The 19,592-nt window shown below is 42.6% G+C and overlaps 1 pseudogene; it reads right to left on the minus strand.

The window, feature by feature from the left end:
- Nucleotides 1-17,477: 17,477 nt before the first annotated feature.
- Nucleotides 17,478-17,596, minus strand: LOC133512776 (5S ribosomal RNA; annotated as a pseudogene).
- Between the last annotated feature and the right edge of the window lie 1,996 nt (nt 17,597-19,592).

Consider the following 19,592-nt stretch of genomic DNA (forward strand, 5'->3'; position numbering starts at 1 on the left):
TTGACTTCAGCTTTCCAGCTGGCCTGACCACAATGAAAAAAAAAACATCTGGAGTGAATTGAGAGGAAAATCACAACTGTCAAGTTTTTTGCAGTTTGTGACTGTGCATTGCTGACCAATATACAAACAGAACAGTATTAACACAATCTCTCAACTTCATTGGGTTTGAACAAAGTGTAGAGGGAAAACAGGTTCACGCAGTGCTTCTTGAAGAGCCAAATCCAGTGTTAGAGCTGTTAGTCATGACGTTGTAAACACCAGCATTAGGTCTTGGAATTGCCCTCTAAATCCGGTTTCGTTATTAATGTTGACAGTAATGAATGACTTCTGAATCAGAACGTAACTGCTACTCCTTTTACTACTCTAAAATAAAAACCTGTCATAGTCGAACTAATGAAAAATCTATTTTGATTATTTGAAAACTATCAATTGAACTGTAAAGAGAATATGCTGGTGTAATTTGGCCCCTGAAAAATTTTGCTTTGTACATTGAATTGACTTATTTTAACCAGGATCCAGTGCCATCCTCTGTCCAAAATTAGAAACCAGGCTGACTTTGCAACTGTCTCTGTGCAAAGCCCGAAGCAGCAGTCTTGCTTTCGAAAGGTCCCTCTCATGTCAGGTTAGGCCTGCAAGCTCCTCCATTCTTAGAAGACAGGTTGATATTGTCTCTTCCTCGCTTTACTATTCCCCTCTTACTGCTCAGCTCATGAATGAAGTTTTAGCACAGAGTGCAAGTCGCTGATTTTAACATTAAACGAAGAATCTGGCTCTGGCTCTTAGCCAGTAAAAATTGTGAGTCCGTGTTTAGAAAGTAGAAGCAAAACATCATAATATATGTAATCATATAGCAATGAATCGTCGACTTCTTTCCCATGTTGCCGCTTTATGTGAAAGGCTCATTACATTGCTGGACATTGGTTGAACACTCGGGAGAATGGAATTACCCTTCATAGGTTTGAAAGAGACCCTGTTCGTTGTGAAAAATGGATTTCACGGGTGCAGAGGATGAAAGCTTCGTGGGTTCCAAATAACAGGTAGGTGTGTATACAGCTAATTAAAAAAAATAGTTTGGGGCGGACCACGTAATTGGTCTCACTCATAACGTAACAAAAGATCCGCATATGAAATGTGTCGATGTGCGCGTTGCCCAGTCAACAATGTCTCACTCAGCCTCGTCTCGATAGCGGCTTTGAACATACCCCTAAAAGCAGCATGGCTCGGCTCCACCTCCCCCTTTATGCCACCATGGCGCAGAAAATCAGCCACACCGGCTGAGGCGCCGCGTTCGGCGGTCACAGCTTCTCCGAAGGCTGCACGTCGCGCTTTACAACGGGGGCGGCTCTGAAGAACACAGCCGAGAATGCGTTACTCAGTCGCGTGCGCGCATAAAGCACCCCGTAATCAGTAGTAGTATTGCGGCGTCTGTGAGCACCCCCATAAAGCAGCACTGCTCGGCTCTGTCATAAGCCACACCAGCCAGCTGCGATGAGCCGCAATGGCTCATGTCTGCCGCGGAAGTGGATCAGACAGGGATGGGGTTTGGCCGTGATCGCATATCATCTGAATATGGCTGGAAACAATAGTGTAATATTGCCCTGAGTGCTCGAAACAATAATGTAATATTGCCCTGGTAACTTCACTCAGTTGTGTTGTGTTGTCCTTTTCGAAAGAGCTTTGGTGTCAGATGGGGTGTCAGAAAAATCCAAATATCTCTGTTGTTCGGCTTCCATAGTAGCAGGCACTGCGCGTTTTCAACGCCGGAAGTGACGATGACGTCAAGGACAGAGGACGCGACTAATATGTTGACCACTTGGATGTCAAGGGACACTCAATTGTACAACTTTGCGCATGGTTCACGCACGATCCGCTCACATTTATTTTTTTGTATAGACTTTGAAGTGAATACTGTTATATGTATTTTTCATTACAATATCTATTTTAGAATGTTTATAGGGATGACAGTCCCACTTTAAAGCCCTCATTATTTTCGCGGGTGGGGCAACTGCGCTGACATCACTGCCGCTAAACTGTGTGTAGTTTGACTTTATGCTTGAGTGCAACTCGTGCCCACAGTTGTGAAAATCTGTTCCAGTTTTTCTACAAGTTCCAGGTGTTACTACGGGTTGGTAATGTTAGGACGCCACAGGGTGGAGTTTCCTCAGCACCTTTTGGTCATGTCCGGTAGCTGTTTTTACTTTCCATAATAAGGAACAAAGAAACAACAATGGCAACCGTGGAACGGGGCCTGCTTGAAAAAATGGAGCTAAATGCCGAGACGATTCATTTAAATATGGTGCAAAACCAATCAAGAAGGCAGTGGTACGTGGACAGGGGATTACGCAGGGTTGCTGTACAGGGCAATGCGTAGGTCACGTGATGCAATACAGACATTGACAACCGCACTAGCACGGGAGTATAAAGAGGCCTTTAGATCCCTGACACTCACTTCTGCTGTGTTGTTTTGAAACCAATTGGTGCTGTTCAACCATTATATTATAGTCACACCATCCATCGGCTGTGAAATTCTAATGTCTGAAGGGTACTGCCTTTGATATGCCAAATTTCTTTCAAAACCGTGTCTCCAACTGTTTGGGATTATTGACCACTAATCAATTCCAAGTCCTTGAACAGTAACAGAGTGAGAAAAATTCACAGATGTTTTTTCCAGAAATATTCTATTAGATATTCATAGATTGGGGATAGCCTAGAAAGTATGATAATGAACACATCTCCTGAACGTTGACTTTGAAATGTGACTTTGAAACATCTCGCATTGTACTTTAGTCCATCGAGGTCGGAACCATTGGAGACCAGCCTGAGCCCCGAAGAGGAGTCAACCTTCAATTGGGGATTGGCACGATAGCTTCAGGCTATCTTGACAGGATGATCCCTTGTGTCCAGAAGGCTCAGCGAGTAAGCGTCATGGCAGCTGCTGTGTTAACGGGAGTGTCAGCTTGTATGGCAGATGGTCTTGTTATCGGCGTAATACCATTTTTCATGTGCTCCTTTCACTGGAATTCCTTCATCTAGGCTCCTGTGCACTAGAGGGGACGCAATGTGGACTTCCATCTCCATCTGTGGTCATGAGGGATGCGATGCTTAATTCGTCGTAACGGTCTCCCATTAAATTGGCAGGAAGTCTACTGCAGCTCTGTAGGATGACGATCATGACTGGTAACAACCATGCAGCTGGTACTCGTTAAAAACCACTCACATGTATCCCGTCTGCTGTTATACAAACACACAACGAACCACAGAAGCATGAGGTGGATAAAATCCTCTCGGTGGTTTTGATGCCATCTGTTTTGACTCGGGGCCCACCCCCACTCAAGAGCTCCTGAGAGAAGCAACGCAGTTTTTAGCTTTTAGACAACTCGCAGACAACACACACACACACACACACACACATACAAGTCCTCCCCTCGTGACACCTCTGAGTTAATGAGCTGTGGCATGCAGGATGCACTTTCAAGCTACTTCCTGCAAGAGCGGAGAGAGCTAAAATAGCGAAAGACATCAAGACAGGCCCTGCACTCGGCAGGTGGAAACTCAAAATAAGAACGAAGTCACACGCCGGAAGGATTGCGGGAGACTGTACGCTCTACAATAACTTGTCTTAACTTTTCATGCTCTTGTCTGGAAATGTTGGCGCTGATGAAAAGATTCCGGCACGGTGAGCGTGAATCAAACAACACCCACGCAACGGCTTGTCTATCAATCCATTTGTCCAAATATGGAAGCTTTACTCCTCATTTTAGTGTTCCAAGAGAGATGTACAGTATGATCGTCTTCTTCCATCATTAAGAATGACTTGTGCTTTCCGTAACCTTTTATTTTATTTTTATTGTATTGTTTTTCAGATCACGCCTCATTAGTTTCTGCTGGTCTCATCAGTCTCCTCCTGATGTATCAGCCAGTCAGCTCCCAGCATAACGTTGTGCAAATTAGAAATGAAAACACATTTTTCTCTTCTAGGTTCTACAACAGGGAGCCTGAGAAGACAAATAAATGTGATCAGGTTGGAATACAAACGGCTTTTTTCATATTATACTGTGTGTTAATTAAAGCCTGTTTTTTCCCTTGTACCTGTTCAATACAAAGGGTACTCATATGGAATGGGGTTGAGGGGTGTTTTGGCGAAGGCGGACCTTCAATTTGCTGTCTTCTGAGGTATTATCAGAGCCTGAGTGAAGGGGAACACAAGAGATTCATGGTTTACAACAGTCCCATTGATGTAACCCAAATTCTATCAATAACCTACGCTAAGGCAAGACAGATGTTATGGTTATTGTTGTCATAAAGACCATGAATATAAAATTAAATCACTTTACTTCGGTGGTTGGAAGCTGCCGCACAAACTGCCCAATATTTATACACTTGAAACTTCTAATATCATGGTCGTTGTAAACTGAGCACCCCTGTAATGAAATCATAACGGTAAATATTTCCATGAAAAACTTGTGGGTAATAAAGTTGAAATGACAGATATGAAAAGAAGAGTAGATGCGCCATAGCTCTGTAGGAAAATGACGTGCCAAAATGCCACGTTGGCAGCGGCCACGTTGTCATCATAGGCAATGCATGGACATTGAAATTAAGTAGTAATTTGCTCATTTCTCAACCGATGGTTGGTTTACTTTTTTGTCAAAGCCAAAGCATGTGCTATGAATTCATAACATTTTGAAAAATAAGGTCCATAAATGTTGCTGCCAGTATGCTTGATCATTTGTTTGTTTTTCTTGCAGTACACACAATGGGTTGAAAACGGTGCCTCTATTTCCTTAGCCTCGATTTAGGCATGCAACAAAGAAGTGTCTGGTGTCTACCTATGCTCATATATATAGTTGAAATAATCGACAGTAACAAAGAGAACGGGCCTATTTGATTAATCAAATTTCCACCTTTCCTCAACCTTTCCGTCATTGTGTGAAAATGAGATGAAAAGAAGCTTCCTTTTAAATACTGCTCATATAAATGATTATTGGTAACTAATTTCCTTTAGTTAACGCTGGTCAGGAGTAACCTATGCTAAGGTGGGTTAAAGGTTGGATTGAGGCACTTTTTCTCAACATTTTAACCATTTAAAACAACGTTTCTTCCAAATACTTCTGGGTCCTCTTTCTTGGATAGGAGTGGAAATTAAAAGTTCCGAAGCCAAAAACAGAATCCAAGGAGGCCCAACAATTCCTTTACTTTGCTCTTGTGGATGATCAGCACACTGGGAGGGGGCAAGTCTCACAAGACAAAATACGTACGTATGCTTATGTTATTGCGATAACTTCTTTCTATTTACAATGCAAACATTACTCGGGCCACAGGATACTGTATTTTGTTCGTACATCATCATCATGATCAACGTGTATTCAATAGTCATATCACAGGGTCCGAAATGTTTAGCAAAAGCAAAACAAATAAAATATTTACAGAAGTCATTTCATACGGAAGGTGCATTGCATAAGGAAACCATTTAAAACAAAGGGGGAAAACATCTTAAAAAACATTTAAAACAAATACAACAAATTAGTACAATAAAAAGAGCATACAGTGAAAGAAACCCATCCATCCATTTTCTTTTGCCACTTATCCTCAAGAGGGTTGCAAGGAGGGTTAGGGGATAGGATAGGGTTAGCTCTATCCCAGCTGTCAATGGACAGGAGGCGAAATACACCCTGAACTGGTTGCCAGCCAGTCACAGGGCACATCGACACAGTCAGCAGTCGCACTCACAATCATCTACTTCTTTTTCCTTTCGGGTTGTCCCGTTAGGGGTCGCCACAGCGTGTCATCTTTTTCCACCTTAGCCTATCTCCTGCATCTTCCTCTCTAACCCCATCTGCTCTCATGTCTTCCCTGACCACATCCATAAACCTTCTCTTTCGTCTTCCTCTCGCTCTTTTGCCTGGCAGCTCCATTCTCAGCACCCTTCCACCAATATACTCACTCGCATCTGAATATGTCCAAACCATCAAAGTCTGCTCTCTCGAATCTTGTCAGCAAAACATCCAACTTTGACTGTCCCTCTAATGAGCTCATTTCCAATCCTATCCAACCTGCTCACTCTGAGCGAGAACCTCAACATCTTCATTTCTGCTACCTCCAGTTCGGCTTCCTGTTGTTTCTTCAGTGCCACCATCTCTAATCCGTACATCATGGCCGGCCTCACCACTGTTTTGTAAAGTTTGGCCTTCATCCTAGTAGAGACTCTTCTGTCACATAACACACCAGACACCTTCCGCCGGCTGCTCCAACCTGCTTGGACCCGTTTCTTCACTTCCTTCCCACACTCACCATTGCTCTGGATTGTTGACCCTAAATATTTGAAGTCGTCCACCCTCGCTATCTCTTCTCCCTGTAGCCTCACTCTTCCCCCTCCACTTTTCTCATGCACGCACATATATTCTGTTTTACTTCGGCTAATCTTCATTCCTCTCCTTTCCAGTGCATGTCTCCATCTTTCTAATTGTTCCTCTGCATGCTCTCTGCTTTCACTGCATATCAATCATCTGCAAACATCATGTTTCCATCTCTATCGTTTTTCACCCTTACCTGCTGCACATCCTTCCCATCTCTATCCCTCTGTCTGGCCAACCTGTAGAGATCCTTTTCTCCTTCTTTCGTGTCCAACCTGGTGTACATGTCTTCATATGCCTCTTGTTTAGCCTTTGTCACCTCTACCTCTGCCCTACGTCGCATCTCGATGTACTCCTTTCACCTCTCCTCAGTCCTTTCAGTGTCCCACTTCTTCTTCGCGAATGTCTTTCCTTGTATGACTCCCTGTATTTTGGGGTTCCACCACCAAGTCTCCTTCTCCCCTTTCCTATCAGAAGACACACCAAGTACTATCCTGCCTGTCTCTCTGATTACCTTGGCTGTCGTACTCCAGTCTTCCAGGAGCTTCTGCTTTTCATCTAGAGCCTGTCTCACCTCTTTCCGAAAGGCCACACAACATTCTTCCTTTCTCAGCTTCCACCACATGGTTCTCTGCTCTACCTTTGTCTTCTTAATCTTCCGACCCACCACCAGAGTCATCCTACACACTACCATCCTATGCTGTCGAGCTACACTCTCCCCTACCACTACTTTACAGTTAGTAACCTCCTTCAGATTACATTGTCTGCGCAAAATATAATCCACCTGCGTGCTTCTACCTCCGCTCTTGTAGGTCACTATATGTTCCTCCCTCTTCTGGAAATAAGTGTTCACTACAGCCATCTCCATCCTTTTTGCAAAGTCCACCACCATCTGTCCTTCAAAGTTCCTTTCCTGGAAGCCCTACTTACCCATCACTTCTTTATTGCCCACTGTTTCCTTTACCAATATGTCCATTACAATCTGCACCAATCACAACTCTCTCGCTGTCTGGGATGCTCAGAACGACTTCATCTAGTTCCTTCCAGAATTTCTCTTACAACTCATGGTCACATCCTACCTGTGGGGCATAGCCGCTAACCACATTATACATAACACCCTCAATTTCAAATTTTAGTCTCATCACTCGATCTGATACTCTTTTCACCTCCAAGACATTCTTAACCAGCTCTTCCTTTAAAATAACCGCTACTCAATTTCTCTTCCCATCTACTCCGTGGTTGAATAATTTAAACCCTGCTCCTAAACTTCCAGGCTTACTACCTTTCCACCTGCTCTCTTGGATGCACAGTATATCCACCTTTCTCCTAATCATCATGTCAACCAAGTCCTGAGCTTTTCCTGTCATAGTTCCAACATTCAAAGTCCCTACACTCAGTTGTAGGCTCTGTGCATTCCTCTTTTTCTCCTTTTTCCGGTTTCCTCCTCTTCTTTGTCTTTGACCCACAGTAGCTGAATTTCCACCGACACCCTGCAGATTAGCAGGGGCACGACCGATCCGGTATGGGATTCTTTAGATGAACACTCATATTTGTTTGGCACAGTTTTTACGCCGGATGCCCTTCCTGACGCAACGCTCTGCATTTATCCGGTCTTGGGACCGGCCTACAGATTGCACTGGTGTGTGCCCCCATAGGGCTTCATTCGCATTCACAATCATACCTAGGGGCAATTTAGAGTGTCCAATTAATGTTGCATGTTTTTGGGAGGAAACCGGAGTGCCCAGAGAAAACCCACGCAGGCACGGGGAGAACATGCAAACTCCACACAGGCAAGGCCGGGATCGAACCCGAGTCCTCAGATCCATGTTGCTCAGTGAAATAAATATCACAGAAAAGTGGAAAAGCTTAAAAAAGCAGAAGACTTGGACTTGAAAAAATATTCACACTTGGGGGTGATGTCAATTCTGTTTGCAACATATTCCAGTTTTTTTCAGCATAATAGCTGAATGCTGTTTTACCATATTTGTTCGGGGAGCGAGCTCCGCCCCTCAGCTGTAAATAATGTTGAATATTAGGACGGTTCTCCGGGCGGCATGATGCGTAGTCTGATGAGCTCGCTCCGCTGAGCGACAGAACCGTGAGCTCGCTCCCCCGGAGAGCACGGAAGCTCGGTTAACGGCCTCCCCAGTCACCGAAGCTCAGGTAACGGCCTCCCTGGATGCCGAAGCTCAGCAAACGGCCACTGCCGCCGCCGCCGGAGCTCGTTCCTCAGACTCTGGGTCATTCCCGTCCGAAGAACCATCCGCGGCTGCCGGCCCGGAGCTCCGGGGGCCTTTGTTTACGCACTTATGTCCCGTGCGTAGGCCTCTTAGTAGTCAGACTCCGCTTCATTCTGCCCAAAGAACCATCCGAATATTCAACATTATTTACAGCCACAGGTTCAAATCTGTATGGAAATATTCCTCCGTCTTTCCGATCAACCGACACTGCTATTTCTTCATCAGATGAGGATAAATCCGAGAAATCAGCGCTGGCGTAATGGTGTCCCACGTAATTCAGTGTTTGGAACGACACGTAACATGTCACACCTGCCCACACAGGTCATGTGACTCACGAAAATGGCAGCGCCCCCAAAAATTTGGAATTGTCGATAAAAATCTTCTTAAAACACTGTTAAATGAGAGAGGATTTAACATCACATTGTCAAGATAGAGTACATATTACATGACCTATTGGATTCATTGTTAATGCAAACCACTGGAATTCCCTTTTAACCCCAGGAACGCTGCAGGAATAATTGTGATCATAATTATCATACATCTGCTTCCAATAAAGAAATGCTTTGTTCTGCTCTAGATAACTTGGCAGCCTCCTAGCAGGAGAGAGCAAGAACAAAAGCGTCTAATCATCAGAACTGTTAGAACTGCTGCCTGTTAAAGATATGATGACCACACATGTATTCAGCAATCTTCCACACATGCACACGCACATGAACAAACATGTACACTTTGTTTCCAACTGTTTTGCTTGCCGTCTCCTTTTTGTAACATCTATGTAAATAAGAGGTGTCTTAAAACTAAATAAAAAGAGGTGCTGAGGAGAGGATAATCAGAGAGTGCAGTGGTGAATTGTACGAGACAGTTCCTCTACTCTCTCCTCGCGAGACTTGAACTGGTGTCTTTGCTTCCTTTTTTGTCCTGTTTAATGAATGTCTGATTGGTGAACCTGACATTTACTTGGTCCTTCGAGCCGGATCTCAAGATACCTGAGGTTTCCAGGGGCTGAGTTGACGTCCAGGCAAAGACCGTGGCCACGGCACTTGAGATTCTTTCCGGGACTGGGCCTCGACTTTGCATCTGGAGGCTGAGGGTTGACGAGAAGCCGAAGGAAGTAAAGGCATCTCTGGTGAGTAGGAAACTCCCACACTCATGAGGAATGAGTGAATGCGCGTCTGGGTGACTCCGGCAGAACCAAACCTCGAGAATACTTGTCCCTATCGAGTAGACTAATTAGTGTATAAAACTGAGAAAAGGGCAAGGTGTGTCCTGTACGGGAGCCCCGTGAAACGTGTGCATGTGTAAAAGTGTGAGTGGAGGTTCGCGACCTCATTTGAACAGGAAATTGAGTGACAACTGTTTGAGGTAAGAATTCTCCACCACTTCTGGAAGAAGCTTGAGAATTACCTCAAACAGAACGTAATTGTCACCCTGTTCAGGGGGAAGTTAGCCACTGACTCCAACAGGGAAAAACAAACAGCAAAATAGTTAAAACAGAACATCTGGGGGGGAAAAAAAATAATGTGTAAGGACTAGAAATTTGTAGAAAGCCAATGTCCTACTAAAATAAAACATCTAAATTTGTGGATAACACAATATAACTTTGCTGGCCAGCTCAACATACAGACAAAAAACATATGTAATTAACCTGCAGGATAAAATAATAAAGAAACACACACACACAAAAAAAACCCCAAAACAAAAAACAACTGGACTCAAGATGATGTGAAAACGGCCATTAAAGGTATCACATAGCAAATTTTTCTGCCATTGGAAGAGCAAAATAAAACAACAATGAACCATTTGAAGAATATAGAATTGGAATGACTGCATGTTTTAAATCAAAAAGTGTCATTCCTGAAGATCATAATCCAGGGAGTGTGTATCAAGGGCAATTAAAAAATGCTCTTCATGTGAATTCAAATAATCCCATAAAACAATGGATTGAAAAACATTGTGTTGACAAACCGACTGGCAGCCTCTAACAATACGTTAACCAAGCACTACACGCAGAAAGAGTGCTACAAAATAAGAAAAGGAAAATTGACACCTTTCTGACAGAGAAAGGAGAAATTTATGGAGCTTTATGCGAAACATTTAATTATTGTGGCCGCAGATGAGGAAGAGAGCAGCCATCTCCCCATCAAAAATATCACAAGTAATGCTCCCAAAATGCAACTTTTTAATTTGTCCCATACATTTGTTGGGAAGAGATGGCTTGCTGAAACTAGGACTGGGCTTAATTCCCTCTCTGACAGGAAATATAGAAGTAAAAATTAAAAAAAAAGGAATTACTGGGAGGACAGTTTGACATCCCTCCACTACACCATCAGAAAAAAAATGTAACAAGTTACTGTGCTTTAATAACTTTATTACTGCCATTTATCTATTCATTCTATGTCTGTTTATGAATTAACATCTACTTTACATGGAGTTTTACCAGAACACTGGCATAGACTGAGCAAGAGCTGAATGACATGGACAAAATAGCAGAAAGAAACACGTGGATACACCTTACACACTGTAAAACGTCATCTCAGCTGAGTCACCCAAAGGGAAAGGTGAGCAAAGTCCAGCATACGGTGGGTGCAGATTTATAGTATCTGAAAATACCTGAAGGCTGGTGAAGATTTAAAAGACACTTGACTCATTTAGGGGTGACTTGGTCGACATGACTTCAAAATGGCTAAATAATATGATAGCATGTTGGGCTGCAACATTGACAGCCGTAATGATATTTTTGTTCATATGCTACTTTTGGACACCTGTAAAGCTGACAAAATACATAACAGAACCAATAATTATACACAGTCAACTATGCCTACCACACATAAGATAAAGAGGCGCAACCTAATTTCAAATAACACTGGTAAACAAATATGCGGGAGTCACCGAGGCATGAGAGCAGGACTCCATGTGTGCCTCCCAGTGAATCAGTTCAGCACTTTTTCAATTCCTTGGCAGAGTTTAATTGCTGGGGATTCCATCGATGGGCTTATGCTAAAGGAAACCCCCACTTTCTTCTCACCATTTGCCAATTTAATGCTACCTTAAACCCGAATGCCATACAAGAGTACGTACACTATGGAGGGAGTATTTTAAGCGAAAAAGCCTGAGGAACATTTTTTCATTATTATGATTGTCTTTTTTTTACAAATAGGAAACAAAACTGGTTGTTATTAATGTAGAATGCAGCTAACAAGGTAAACTATAGTTACATCACATGCATGGGCCCGAGGCCACTAATGCGTGTCATTCCAACAGAAATCCCAACACAATGTACCCTGGAGGTAATGACTAAAACAACTCCTAACACCACTTGTCAGAAATGGAAAAGTGTTTATCCAACAACTAAGGCAGTAAATGATAAACTGATATTTTCTACTAATGTTGCATTGGCTAATTTCTCCTGTGTTAGCTTTACAGGGACAGATTTTAAGGTGGGAAGTCTCAACAAAACATGATGTCATGATATCCATGTGCAAACTGCCCCACTGGTCCCATGCTGCGATTTGTTGTGGTGGTGTGTTGGTCAAAAGTTGTATGACACACTGATAAATGCAGCAGGAACGTGTGCACTGGTATCACTGCTCTTATCTGTGACTGTGTTTCCATCAAAAGCAGAGGATATACAAGTGGCCCCATCCATCTTTGGACCTCCCCTTGGGTTTTCCCGAAGGCGAAGGTCCTCTTGGAAAGATGGAGATCTGACATACATTGATGCAAATGGCATCCCAACGGCATACCAGATGAGTATAAGTAGGTTAACGAGATTGCTGCAGGATGGGAATCCATCTTGTTATGGATAACCCCGAATAAAAATGTTGACAGAATCAACTACATACATTACAATGTACAGAAACTGGGTAATTATACGGAAGCAGGCTTTATTGCCATAAGGGAACAACCAGCTGCAACCTCACTCATGATGTTCCAGAACCGCATAGCATGAGAAGAATGCTTTGCGCTGCCTGCAATGAAGAATGCTTTGCTCTGCTCTAGAAAACGTGGTAGCAAATGTAGGATAAACAGGGGGGAATTGTAGGAATAATTGTGATCATAATTATCATACATCTGCTTCCAATAAAAAAATGCTTTGCTCTGGTCTCGATAACGTGGCAGCCTCCTAGCAGGAGATAGCAAGAACAAAAACGTCTAATCATCAGAACTGTGAAAGAAATGATGACCACACATGTATTCAGCAATCTTCCACACATGCACACGCACATGAAACAAACATGTACACTTTGTTTCCAACTGTTTTGCTTGCCATCCCCTTTTTGTAACAGCCATGTAAATAAGGGTCGTCTTAAAACAAAATAAATAGAGGTGCTGAGGAGAGGATAATCAGTTCAGTGGTCAATTGTACAAGAGAGTTCCTCTCCTCTCTCCTCGCGAGACTTGAACTGGTGTCTTTGCTTCCTTTTTTGTCCTGTTTAATGAATGTCTGATTGGTGAACCTGACAAACGCCTATAAGAGAAAGTCAGAAACACCGCAGCATTCACTTCTCCTGCCCTGCTGCATTCAAGTAGTTTATTGTGTCATACAGTCAGCTCCAGCCGGGATACCTGTGCATTCCACCCACTGTTTTCCCTCATGTCTGATTGAGTACTCACTATTTTTGGGAATGAATCCAAAATGCACTGTAACTTTTAAAGGTGGACCTTATTTAAACTTATCTAAACTTTTGAATCCACATATCCATCAAGCATTAATCACCACTATATACAGTTGGTTTTTTTCCTAGTTAGAATTGAGTTACATCATTCTTCCATTTTTATTGTAGTATAATTTTGTGAGTAAAATGGAAATTTTATTAAATTTTTACTTGCGTTGGGCTGATGGACAAGTTTTCCTCGGAGAAAAGTTTCATTTTGTTATTCATATTTTCTTACTTAGTTGCTGCTTACTAGTGATTATTGATCACCCTTTTTTTTTCATTAGGCTTTTATGTCATTTGCATCTGCTCCATAGGTTCCCCCCTGGCTTTAATTAGATTTTATTTTATTGATGCTACACTGTACATTGTACAGTACAGTGTTGCACTGTACAATGTACAAGCTTGTATTGTCATTGCCAAGTATTTGCACAGAAGAATCCAGGACAAAACTGTAGGCTTTGAAAAAATAACAGGTATTCCAATGTTGATGCTAGAGAAAGTACAGCTGTTAGAACGGGAATAACTCGATTTTTTTTTTTGTCTGTTAGGGAATCTCCAAATGTCTTTTGAATTGGCCATCTGTTTTAATTACACATTTACTTCGTGGGGTGTTTCCTCTGCTTGTATCTATGAGCAAGGGAGAGGTAGAGGGGATGATGAAATGATAAATTCTAGTCTATGGGTATTCAGGTTTTGAGATTTTTTTAAATGACTGTTACTTTTTTTAATTAATTATTTCAACATGGGGCGGCACGGTGGAGTAGCTGGAAAGCGTTGGTCTTACAGTTCTGAGGTCCCGGGTTCGATCCCGGACCCGCCTGTGTGGAGTTTGCATGTTCTCCCCGTGCCTGCGTGGGTTTTCTTCGGCCCCTCCGGTTTCCTCCCACGTCTCAAAAACATGCAACATTAATTGGACACTCTAAATTGCCCCTAGGTCTGATTGTGAGTGAGGCAACCAGTTCAGGGTGTCCCCTGCCTTCTCCCCATTGACAGCTGGGATAGGCTCCAGCATTCCTGCGACCTTTGTGAGGATAAGCAGCTAAGAAAATGGATGGATATTTCAAAATGTGTTTTGAGATTGTTTGCAGATGTGCTTCGTTCTGGATTTTTTCTTCTCTGTGATGTTGATGGGTCACGTAGTTTTAAACGGCCCTTAGTGTCCATATGGGCAATATTTAAAGCAGAACTGACAGTCATATATGCATTTTAAAATAGATATTGTGATGAAAACGACATATATATGTATATATATTATCATTATTATTACAATGTTTATACAAGAAAAATAATGAGCGGAGAGCAAGTCATTAATGTGCAAAGTTGCAGAAGTCTCACTCGACATTCCAGTGGTGGCCATATTGCCTGCAACATCATTTGCAGAAGTCACACTGGGACAGTCACCATTGATACGATGCTGTGCCTCCTGCTATGGGAGATAAACTAGAGGAATTTTTAGATTTTTCCAACACCCCTTCTGACATGGAAGCTCTTTTTGAAGAAGACAACATCACACAATTGAGTGACTGGGGCAATATTACCCTATCGTTTCGAGCCATATTTAGATGATATGCTGATCACTCCTAAATAACAACAGACTCCCCGACAGACGGACAAGGAACCTGATGAAATATTCAAAATGACGGGCCTATAATTGTTCAATTTCCTCACTCTTTTACAAGTCTTGTTTATGTAGCCTACTCAGGAGGACCCATGCTGGGTGAAGTACATCAGGTGTGCCCAGACACCGGTGGCCAGTGGGGGGGTCTCTTCTTTCTCCTCCCTGCACGTGGCCAAAACACCTCCCAGCCCAATCCACCTATGCGTTGAGGTTATCGCGGGCGGTCGATGAGCGACAACGATGAGCCGCCGGTGGACAACAATAACGCTATAAACTGTGAGACAAATTACACCCCCACAACCATTACTTTTTTAAATAGCTCTATACACACCTACCTGTCATTTAGAACCCGCAAAGCTCTCATCCTTTGCACCTGTGCAATCCATTTTTCACAAATAACCGGGTGTTTTGGAAAAGTGTGAAGAGAGAATCCATCCTCCCGAGTGTTCAAGCAAAATCCAGAAATATAACGAGCAGGCATTTTGGCTAACACGCAGAAAAAAAATATTTTATATATATATATATATGTATATATATTTCCCAAAATATCGCTTCATTTTGGAGCAAGTGATAAATAACCAAGTACCCTGGGAACACCCCAAAATCGATATGCCGTCATATTTTGATGTGACGTCAGCAACACACTTGTGTTCACTCCTTTTCATTACCAAAATCAATATGCCGTCATATTTTGATGTGACGTCAGCAACACACTTGTGTTGTCGGTCCCAGGGCAAAAAGTATGCTAAAGATAAACATGTTGTTATGGAAAACAACGTGATAAATATATAGTAAATAATTATGAAGGTTAAGGTGAAACACACTTATCGGTGAAAAGTTACTTCTTTGCGACCGCCTGCACGGTTTTAACAGCCAACAGCGCAACGAAAAAGCTAAACCTAATGTATTCCAATTAAATGTGAAGTTATTATGTTTCACAATGTACAATAGTCCATCCATCCATCCATTTTCTACCACTTTTTTGGGTCAGGTCATGGGGGAAGTAGCTTCAGCAAGTATCCCCAGACTTCCCTTTCCCCAGCCACTTCTTCCAGCTCTTCTGGAGGGTTCCTGAGGCATTCCCAAGCCAGCCGAGAGACATAGTCTCTCTAGCGTGTCCTGAGTCTGGGGTCTCTTTTCGGTGGGACTCCTCACCAGGGAGGTGTCCGGGAGGCATCCAAATCAGATGCCCCAGCCACCTCATCTGGCTCCTCTCAATGCGGAGGAGCAGCGGCTCGACACTGAGGACCTCCCAGATGACCGACCTTCTCACCCTATCACTAAGTGAGAGCCTACGGAGGAAACTCGTGTCGGCCTCTTGTACCCGGGATCTTGTTCTTTCGGTCACGACCCAAAGCTGGTGCCCATAGGTGAGGGTAGGAACGGAGATCGACTGGTAAATTGAGAGCTTTGCCTTTCGATTTAGTTCCCACTTTACCACAACAGACCAATACAAAGTCCGCATCACTACAGACGCTCCACCCATCCGTCTGTGGATTTATCACTCCATTTTTCCCTCACTCATGAACAAGAACCCAAGATATTTGAACTCCTCCACTTGGGGCAGGTACAATTGTAAGGATGTCACAGGACATCAACATTCACGTGAAATAGTACCCAAAGCAATGTTTTGCCTTGACCGGAGGTTTACCACGTGAAAGGGAAAGGGGTCTGTCTGCAGTCTAGTTTTTATTCTCAATCATTGGTTGTGACCTTAAATACATCCCCAGATGTCGTATGATGTCACACTGATTTATTGTGTGGCATTTGGTTGTAGAAATGGTTCATGCAGCGGCAAGAGTTTTTTGGAGACTTTCTAAGTGAATAAGGAATATGTGACCAAGGGATAGGGAAAGTCATTCGACAAGGCAAGAAACGAAGTCAGCTGTGAGTGCCTAGCAAGTATTCCAAGCTGTGGTGATCACTACGAAGCGGCATCTTTTGAGAAAGCCTTCGGAGAAAGCATTGGATGCAGAGGTAAAAGCTGAAACCACCTGCGGTACCAACTATTTTTCCTACAGCCGGGACCTTCTCCACCAGCAAGACCTCTCAATGTCGCTGATGCCACAATGCAGCAGTGAAGCTCTGCAGAGAAAAAGTGAGCATTTCCTTGTAGTGTATAGACCCACAACTCTATTATGCTTACTATGCACTGGGGAGTAGGGACTCACACAGTACTTTTCAGTCCCGTCATCTGTGCTTTTGCTTATATGACACAGCAACAGATACACAGAGAAGACTTTCTGTGAGGCGTGTTATAACGCTACTCAAGTGAGGGGCACACAGATATAGAAATACTGCATTCTATATAAAAGCTAGTGCCGTGCCACTGAAACATATAGGAATATTTATCTATAGTCATACCCCTGGGGTGGCATTATGACATCCCGCAAGTGTATAAAAAGAAATACTTTTGACATACCGTCAGATCGAGCCATGGGCCCTCTTTTTCCGTTCTACTTATATATATATATATCTTCTTCTTCTCCTTTCGGCTTGTCCCGTTCGGGTCGCCACAGCGTGTCATCTTAGATGAACGCATATTTGGCACAGTTTTATGCCGGGTGCCCTTCCTGACGCAACCCTTCTGCATTTAGCCGGGGAGAGAAGCTTACAGCACCTGGTATTCCCAGGCGGTCTCCCATCCAAGTACTAACCGGGGCCAAACCCGCTTACCTTCCGAGATCTGACGAGATCGGGCGTTCTCAGGGTCGCATGCCAGTAAGCTATATATATATATATATATATATATATATATATATATATATATATATATATATATATATATATATATATATATATAATATATATATATATTATATATATATATATTTCAATTCATTAAGGCACCAAAAATTCCAAACCTTTCTAGGCATCTGTGACAAAGTAATTGTACCCTTTTGAGAAATCACATACTCACTAACCACAAATTTGGGAATGGTGGGTTCAGTTTCACAACCCACATCCAAACTTGTTGAATCAAGAAATCATTTAAATTGAATCTGTCAGAGAACGTGGACTAAGCTACAAGATCTCAAGAACCATCCAAAGAAATTCAAGAAATGAGATCTGTGTGGAAAAGGTTACAAACAATTTCCAAGGCTTAGGGGTCCAGCGAACCGCTGTCAGAGCCATCATTCACAAATGGAGAAAGCTAGGAACAGGGGCTAACCTTCCCAGGTCTGGAAATGAGAGTACTTATCCAGAGGAAATTGATTTTATTTGTCTATCTTGCAAATGTAGCTAAAAATTTAATTAAAAATATTTTTAAAATTCTCAACACAACAGAAATGAAATAAATTTGCACCAAAGTTCACATTTTCTTTGTAATCCAAATGCCTCCCATGTCTGTTTCAAACCGAGGCTCTGTTGAAGCTGCTTCCGTGTGACGTCACACCTAGACAACCCCAGTAAACAATTGCTTCCAACATAGACAATCATTCTTGCATGTGGAATCTAGAGAAGATAGACAGCGGTGATGAAGTTTTCATGGGATGTGTAAATGCTACTGGCTTGTTGTGCGTGCATATGAGATCACACAGGTTTCCGAAGCAATGAGTGTTTATAGAACTCCGAGGACATGGAACACATAGACTGCCGCAGCTAAATAACTAGAACAAAGATAAGGGACCCAACCCATAACACCGAGGAGAGCGGTATGCCCCGACTCGGCATCGTGACAAACAACCAATAATCTACAAAATGCTCTGTGGAAGAGATGGGAACTGAAGAGGAGGCATATTCTTATTCTTCCCATGTTCGAAAAACATCCCATGCAGGTGTAATTCAACCAATTTCAAAGCAGTCCTCCGTGAAATGCTCGGAATATATTACTGTCCACTTTGATTTGTATGTGCAATGCGCCGGCTTTGTTTTCACAAACCTGGTCCATAACCGCCTATATGTTAATCTTACGGCCATTCATGTAAGGTGACTCCATCAGTGTTTGACGTAGAACAGCCATATACAAAACACTTCCTCACTATCTTTGCTAGCTTTTTCACTCTCTGGCTAAATTTTGTTTGGATGTGACATCACATTCCGGGGAGTTACGGAACTTGGCAAGTGACATCTTTAACAAAATTTTGAGAGTGACGTTGACGCTAATTTATTTCGTTTCTGTTGTGTTAAAAATAATAATAATTTTTTTAAATGAAATTTTAGCTAAATTTGTATGATAGACAAATAAAATACATTTCCACTGAATTAGTAGTTTACAAAAGTCCAGATTTAAATCCAATTCAGACGATGTGGTGAGACCTAAATCAGCAGTTCATGGTAGAAAACCCTCCAATGTGGTCGAGTTGAAACTATTCTGCAAAGAAGAGTGGGACAAAATTCCTGTAGAGATGTGAAAGACTCCTCCTCATCACCAATTTTTGCAAACACTTGATTTCGGTCTTTGCTGCCAACGGTGGCACAACCCGTTATTAGGTTCAGTTGGCGATTACTTTTTCACAGAGGGTCAGAAAAGTTTGGATTTTTGTGTGTGTGTGTGTGCCTTAATAAATTGAGTTGTCATTTGAAAGCTGCATTTTGCATTTCCTTGGGTTGTCTGTGAGAAAAATCGGTTTGTTTTGAAATTTGTGTGCGATAGCTATGCCAAAAAAAAAAAAAACCTGAAATGGGGGAATGCAAATACTTTTTCACAGCACTGTTTTCCAACATGTTGCCGTTGCGTCTCGTGTGTAGCGCACTGTTTGGCACTCGTAACATCACTTCT

The sequence above is a fragment of the Syngnathoides biaculeatus genome, chromosome 14, assembly GCF_019802595.1.
Source record: "Syngnathoides biaculeatus isolate LvHL_M chromosome 14, ASM1980259v1, whole genome shotgun sequence".
Classification (NCBI taxonomy): Eukaryota; Metazoa; Chordata; class Actinopteri; order Syngnathiformes; family Syngnathidae; genus Syngnathoides; species Syngnathoides biaculeatus.